The sequence below is a fragment of the Anas platyrhynchos genome, chromosome 5 (assembly GCF_047663525.1).
Source record: "Anas platyrhynchos isolate ZD024472 breed Pekin duck chromosome 5, IASCAAS_PekinDuck_T2T, whole genome shotgun sequence".
Lineage (NCBI taxonomy): Eukaryota > Metazoa > Chordata > Aves > Anseriformes > Anatidae > Anas > Anas platyrhynchos.
The window spans coordinates 58478499-58486007 of NC_092591.1; the positions used below are offsets into that span (position 1 = coordinate 58478499).

The following is a 7509-nucleotide window of genomic DNA, read 5'->3' on the forward strand; positions in this document are numbered from 1 at the left end:
TTGGACATTTTTATTGCTGTCTAAAGCAATTTGATGTGTTGTCCTCTGTGAGCATCTTTTAGTATAATTACACTTTGTATCCTTAGTAGACAAACCAGAATGTAAAGATTTGGAAAAATAAAGACTTTGAATATTCTACTTTGAATATTCTACTGTTCTCTATTCTATTTCTGTTTTGTCTGTCTGGTTAAAAGAGCACAACTTCTCCATTATCACATGAATGTACATTATGTCTGCATTTAAGGCTGCATGCAGTTTACAAGTTGTGTGATAAACCTAAATAAAAATTAGCGATCCAGAAAGAGTAAAAGGGATTCATATTGCTTACAGCATACTGCATTTCCTGTCCTAAAAGATGCAGAATTACTTTGCGCTGTTGAGAATTAAACCAAGGTCACTGAAGTTACTAAAACACCTTCAGCTGATTTAAGAGGACATTGGACAGACTCTTTTGCAGTTGGTATGCCTCTACTCCAAGGTAGCTTAATTGTGCTGTACTTTAAATAAATAAATAAAATCTAAGCCTGAAGGCAGCTTCCTGCTCTAGTTTCCAAGCCAGCCCTATTCTTCTTCTCCTAGAAGGTCAGGCTGTCTACTCAGGGCTGAGTGTTCATTTTTCTTCCCACTTACACCCCGAACCACAGAGATGGAGCCTGCAGCACCTCTGCCATAGCTCCTTGCAACATTTGGTACAGCGGTTTGCTTGAGAACTTCAAGCCATTTTATCAGCCCTTAGTATCTGTCAACATGAGAACATTAATTCAGGCAGGGAAATCATGGCTATGTCTGAAGTTTAAGAGGTGGGAAACACCAACTGCTTGGAGGGACCAGGAGGCAGCCACGGGAACACTGCCACAGCTGCTTGTGGTTGTACCAGCATTTCAGAAACCTCTAGAGCAGTGATGGAGGAATCAGATGTTTCAGGAGGTGAACTCTTATCAGGGCTTTTTGATGCCATCTCTCCCCTGGCATAAGAGACACAAAATGTTCAGTCTTAACCCGAAGTTTGCCATTTAGTGATACCCTAAGAAACAGCTAGGAAAGCTGAGTTTCCCTGTTCCCCTGGATACCTGCACTCCAGGCTGCACTCCAGCTAGAGCCTGTATGCATCTCTCAGTCCTGTGATGAGCACCATCCGTCTACACTTGACCTTTGCACGTGGAGATTTTGACCCTGAGCTAAAAATGGTCAACAGATGAGCGCTCTGGATTTTGTTTCACAACTGCAGGTTGTGACCAAAAGTAGCCTTTATTGTAGGGCTGGTTTTACAATTACTATTAATGACAAGCCAATTTCTCTCCCTTGATGCCTGCTGCATACGATAATGCAATGTTTCCTTCAACATCTTGTCATAAACTAGCAAAGGTGAGCAACTGGTGAGGCGGAAAAAGGGAGGAGAAGAGACAGTAAATAAAATCACGCACGTGGAATATTATTTATTAAACATACATACTTATTTGACATGTGATTCTGATGTTATTATTTCCTTTGCCTTCTGATAAAAGATACCCACTTGCTAAATACAAACTGTACAGCTGGCCAACGTAGTGCTTTTCAATATGCCAGCAGGTTCCCTTAGTTATACTAGCCAGAAACAAAAACAAATGGGGAGACTACATAGCGCAGGGAGGAAGGCAAAACCATTGCTAGCTAGAGTGGGGACCCAGAATTATCAAACCCAATGTTAGCCCCACACGTGGCATTAGGCAAATCTCCCATGCCCACCTTTTTCCACTGTGTTTGAATAATGCTGCAGCTCTGACGGAAGCTTTGCAATCTCGACAAATTCCATGATAAACTTTAAGATCTTAACTGAGTTATTTGCGCTGCTATGAATTTCTTGAACAACTGACACCACTTATCAGGCATTCCTAGGTTACTTTCTGCCTTTTTGTTTTTAATTCAGTGTTAATGATACCTCACTCCGTGAATAAAAACAGTAAATCAAAACTAGAGACTTGCATTAATAACAAGACAGCATAGGAACAACAAACTATGCCGGTCCTGATTCCCACTGAATTTAGGAAGAGGTCAGTTCCTGACTGAAAGAGTCATCCTAGCCATGGAAAGCAGAGGACTAGATAATTATAGTCAAGTGTTTTGTCTGGCTGTGGTACTGGCCAAAGAAACTAGCCTGCACACAGGGTTTCAGGATGTTTGGCACAATTGATATTACTAATTTTATTCTGAAGAGAGAGAGCATTAAACTAGGCAGAACCTCATTCCAGCTATCCCTATAATTCCCAGGCATCTACTATTCCCTTTGATGTGATACGGAGTATAGGGAGAGCCCATCTTCAGGCAGGCACATGCTGAATATAGAAATAAGAAAGAAATGTCCACTTTATGTAAAGTAGGCAGACAGGCAAAAGCTCAAGCAGACAATTAGTCTCAATAGTTTCTGTCAGATGGTACAAAGCCCGAGTTTATATATTTCTTTGTGGTGCTGCTTGTTTTCATTAGGTAGGCATCCTAGCAGATTTAAAAACAAATAAGCAAACAAAACCAAACAAACCCAAGTATAACCAACCAGCTAACAAACAAACAAACACACAAAGCAACTCCACTGCAAGTCAGGGATCTTTGTAGCCCCTAGCACTGATGCTAAATTTAACAACAAACTGGATTACCTGGACATGAGCATCTTTCAGATTCTGCTGTCACCAATAGTTATTCTGGACAGGCTGGCACAGCTGAACAGTGCTATCCATGCTAATGATAGCCGAAGTATTGAATTACTAATTCACAGAAGAATAAGAGGGAAAAAGATTAAACTTTACAGCCTGGGATTTGTAGACAGACTTGTAAGAGTGGCAAACATCCCTGTACAGACTCCAGGGGATACAGAATGGCAGTGTTTAAAATCTCCAATTAACACTCTGAACATCTACTACCTCCATCACCAAAATGAAGTTGTTCAGTGGCTTCAACTTTCTTTTTTTTTCCACTCCTCAACATGCTTCTATTTGAGACCTTGTTTTTATGATGAAGACAGTTTGATGCTGGCCTAGTGAATAGTTTAGCTCGCTTTGGGAATATTTTCCCTACACATTGGGATCTGACTACATACTCCAGCTGCCTGCACAGTCTTTCTGACTCTGCAAATCTCCATTCTCTTTAATCAAGGTATTTCCTGGTTTAATGGCTGGAGCAGTTCAGCTTTCAGTAATCAGCAGCTTCGGCGCAGATTGTAGGACTAACACCCGCATTCCCAGTATTTAACCACACAGCCAAAAGTTCAGCAAGAATTTCATTCTGCATCAGAAAAGCTAAACTTCTACTTAACCAATTTCCTTTCCTTCTTTCTTTTAAAATGATTTTAATAAAAGATTCCAGCCACCTCTAGGGTACAAAAGGACTTGCATATATATGCAGATTAGCACTTACATAGATTTTTTTTTTGTTTCTCTTGCTTGTGACCAAACAAGGGATAACTGTTACCAGTTATTTCCTCTCTGCTGTTTCTTCATTGCAGTGACAATGCACTACCCCTGATAAGTATTCAGCCACAGCATGTCTGCTCTGAAAAACAAAGCTGCTCTCCCATCTCCTCTGTAAATGATTTGAGGAGGTTTACACCTCAGTCTAAACATCTGTGGTTACAATCCCACCCCCACATACATGTACTCACTCTCCATGTTTACAAATGCAAGAACTTGGGTTTAAGCACAACGTGGCCCTGCAGTGTATCCAAGTCTCTGGACTTTTATGCCCTACATACACTGTGGAATTTCCACCCTGTGTACAAAATTATTCATGACAGAAACATTGAAGGACCACCCTCCCCCTCCCTCTGCGTGAATACCAATGAGAAAAATAGCGAGAGGTTTTCTTTTCCTTCCGATCACCGGGAGGAAAGGAAATTTAAAAACAACACGTCTGGGGGAGGGGAGAGTCGCTGCAAAATGTTGAAGACCAGGGGTGTGAGTACATACTTGTATTAACATCTTCCATCCCTGGAGCTGCAGTAATTTGCATGACATTATCTACCTGGGATGTTGCTATGGTTATCACCATACATAAGTAATTACCAGGGCAAATTGCACATACAGCGCACCGATTCATGCTGTCAGAAGCAAAGGATCTTTTTATACACTTGAAAATGTAAATGTTTGAAGAAACACTAATCACACAGATTCCTGATAAGAAGGGAAATTTCAAGACTGTTCCCAGATGATCTAAAATGGTTGTTAACCATGCTTATTGGCAACGGTACCGTAAGGACCAACTCAGACCATGCCCAAGTGAGCCAGACACTGCACAGACACAGTAGAAGATCAATAGAAACAATAAAAACAGTAGGAACAGTAACGGGTAGTAGTAGTAACAGTAGTAATAACCAGAAATTAATCAGTAGAAATACTAGAAAATCCCCTTCCAAATTGTTTACACTGCAATTACATGAGACAGGTAATGAACAAGAGAAGTAGGGCATCACACAGAACAAACAAGCTTGTCAACATCATGGTACTGGCATGATTATTTCAGGTGTATTGTGTCAAGAAACTTGAGTTTGGTAAGCTAGGCACCAACAGATGAAAAGAAGAGAAAGAGAAGGGAGTGATGTAGACTACACCAAGGCAAAAAATAGAAAAGTAAGGGGATGTGGTGGTGTGATGAAGAAGGTCTGAACTAGCAGCTGGTCATGACAGGCCAAAGGAAGTCTAATCAAAGCGTTTCTCCGAAAGTTCCCCCAGTTCGCCTCCAAAATTTCCGCTGTTATTTGCAGGCTGGTATCTCCTTCTGCTCTGATCTCCTAAACTCTAGCTTCCCACATGGACTGAGACAAATTTTACAGGCTACCTAGAGTTGTACATTCCAAACCAAAGAGAGCAATCAGTACCTAACAGAATTTGGCTGAAAGTCCAAATGCAGGTTATCTAATTCTAGATCACCTAAAATAAATGAGACATAAACTTATTCTGAAATGCTGCTGCAATTACATCTCCAATAAAATATAGCACCACTGTACACAAACAGCTTGAGCTGCAGTCTATTGGTGTCAATGGACATTTTTCAACAGCTTCGATGAATGTGTTCTGTGCCCTAAGGAAAATACGAGGTTTTAAAAAATAGTTTTGCTGCTATGATCTGAGTTCAGGCAAAGCATCTTAGGCTAACTGCAATGTAAAATATGAATCACAAAATACATTTCTATAATTTAATCTAAGGTGGCATACGTCACTGACTCATATCTATCCAAACCAATCATATGTTCTGTGTACAGAGTAATACTATAATTTAGTTAGTCTGAATTTACAGAGAGTAGTAGAGTTGATGAGAAAAAAACGCTGTATTTTAATTTTCTAACTTCTCAGAAAAATACGTTCTTTTGCATACCTTCGAAAACACATTTCTTACAGACATTTATCATTACCTACTATTAATATCAGCAGAATTATCATCAAAGATCACCATTTTCCCTAACTGAGCTACAGAATATGCTTTCCAGTGCTGAAACAGGCCCTGCTCCTGAACCTGAAAGCACAAGAGCAGGTATTAGCCAGCAGGCAGTCAGAAAACATGGCATCCCTTTGGGGTCATTTACATTGCCCCAGGAAAGGCACAATTAGTGATGTCCAGAAATACCGACTCAAGATGTAAGTGTACCCTTATTAGGATAAATGCAGACTGAAGAAATAATAGGATATGGAACAAGCCATCTTTGGCTTTATCTGGGTAACGGGACTCATATGACAGGCACAGCGTGGCTCTGAGTATACTTCATACAGAATAGTTTGTTGACTGTGAATATATCAGTGAAAGAAAAAGTAAATATGTGAAGAGTGAAATGCAAGATAGAAACAGTGAGATAAATATTGTTAGATTCAGGGGAAAAATGTTATAAACAGTAAGCAAAGCTCTTTGATTTGCACTGTTTTCCAGCCCATAAAACCCTAATATCTGCCAGCATTTCATTAAAAGCTTATAAACTACCCAGCATGCCTACTGCTGCATAAATGTATTGCTAAAAAACATTGTCGATGTTGCAGACCTGGTATTCTGCAATGTTTCAAAGAAACCTTGTGTGTATAAAACTCAGACACATTACCTAAAGAAGTGTGGATTATGAAAATAGCATCTTTAACGCTAAACCTAATTAATGCTGATCACTCAGCAGCAGCAGGTTTCTCTCAGCAGAGATGTTCATAGTAACACTATTAAAACAGAAAATACCAGCATCACAGGTAAAAATAATCAGTATTTTAAGAAACAAGTTTTGTGGATAAAGAATGTAAGGGAAAACTTCTATCATTTTGTGACTTGAATAATATGAGTAGAAGGCACGACCTTTCAGAGATGACTGAGAGTTTAAGGTGTTTGATGAGGTCACGACAGCCCAAGAGCAAAATCTGTAAACATTAAACTGAGTGGTACAAAAATCCAGCAACACTGAAACTGACTGGATCAACAATTGCTTTGACTGAACATGAAGTCTATTTCTCAGCATTAAAATCGAAGACTAGACTTCAGCCCTTTAAGGACAAGTAATTGCAATGCCTTTCCTTTTCCACAAAAAGTCATATTGGATCAATCAAGTTTTCATTGTTATTACCAACGGTCCCAAACCAAGTCTGAGCAGGATCAGAACATTCATGATTTCCTGTCCTTCATAAGATCACGGCATATCAGGGCCCAGACATGAATCCAAACACAGGGCAAAATTAAAATAGTCCAATGGCCTGAACCCAAATCCCCAAGGCAAACCCGCCTGACGCCTGGAGGCTTTTAAATGAATGACCACATACATACTGAGCTCATTCTGCATTGCCACTGCTGTAGCTCTTCTCACAGAAGTAGCTCCAAATTGTTCTGACAAACAGAACGTACAAATTCATTTCTCTCCTCCCTCAAATAACTTCACATACCCCTGCAAAGATCAAACATCAATCTACAATGTTCTATCACCGACTGATGAATGAGCAGGAAAACATACCTGTTATCCATGCAATTGATTTCCCTCTTGACTAGCTGCATACTCTAGCGCCATGTGGATCAAGAAGGTGAAAACTGAGCACCTCATCACAGCCTCACACCTGGAACAACATTAGAAACAACTTTATAGACATAGGAATTGGGGAGAAGAACACTAGAAGATTAAAAAGAAAAGTGGAGACGTATCTGAATTATTGCCCAAGTATGAAATTCCTGAAGATGTTAATGACAACTATTTAACCGGTATTTGCTTAGCGCAAGACAAACAACATAAACGCTGCATCACGGTGGCTCTGTGGATGCAAACGCAGGTGGTACGATCAGCAGAACCATTTTCAAGCTGCCACGTACACCCAGCTCTCACTGAAGCAGTGCTCAGGCTGTGGCTGTTCAAACCCATCAAAGTGGCCACAACCAGGCCTAAAGCAGGGTGTTAGTGTTTTGCTCGCTGTCTAGACTTAAGTGACAAAGTATCTGACTGTTTAAATGTTTGAAACTTGCTCCTGCCACAAATGCAAGCATTCTGAGGCAAACACACAGCTAGATCTACATGTTGCTCTCTGATCCATAGTC

The 7509-nt window shown here is 40.2% G+C and overlaps 1 long non-coding RNA gene across 3 annotated transcripts in view; it reads right to left on the bottom strand.

Moving 5' to 3' along the window:
- Window positions 1–7509, bottom strand: part of LOC106017858 (uncharacterized) — a 194268-nt gene that overhangs the window by 77706 nt on the left and 109053 nt on the right. For all 3 annotated transcript variants that reach the window (XR_011809823.1, XR_011809824.1, XR_011809825.1), the window contains one exon: window positions 6938–7037. This is a non-coding gene — a long non-coding RNA (uncharacterized lncRNA). The remainder of the gene's footprint in view (window positions 1–6937; window positions 7038–7509) is intronic.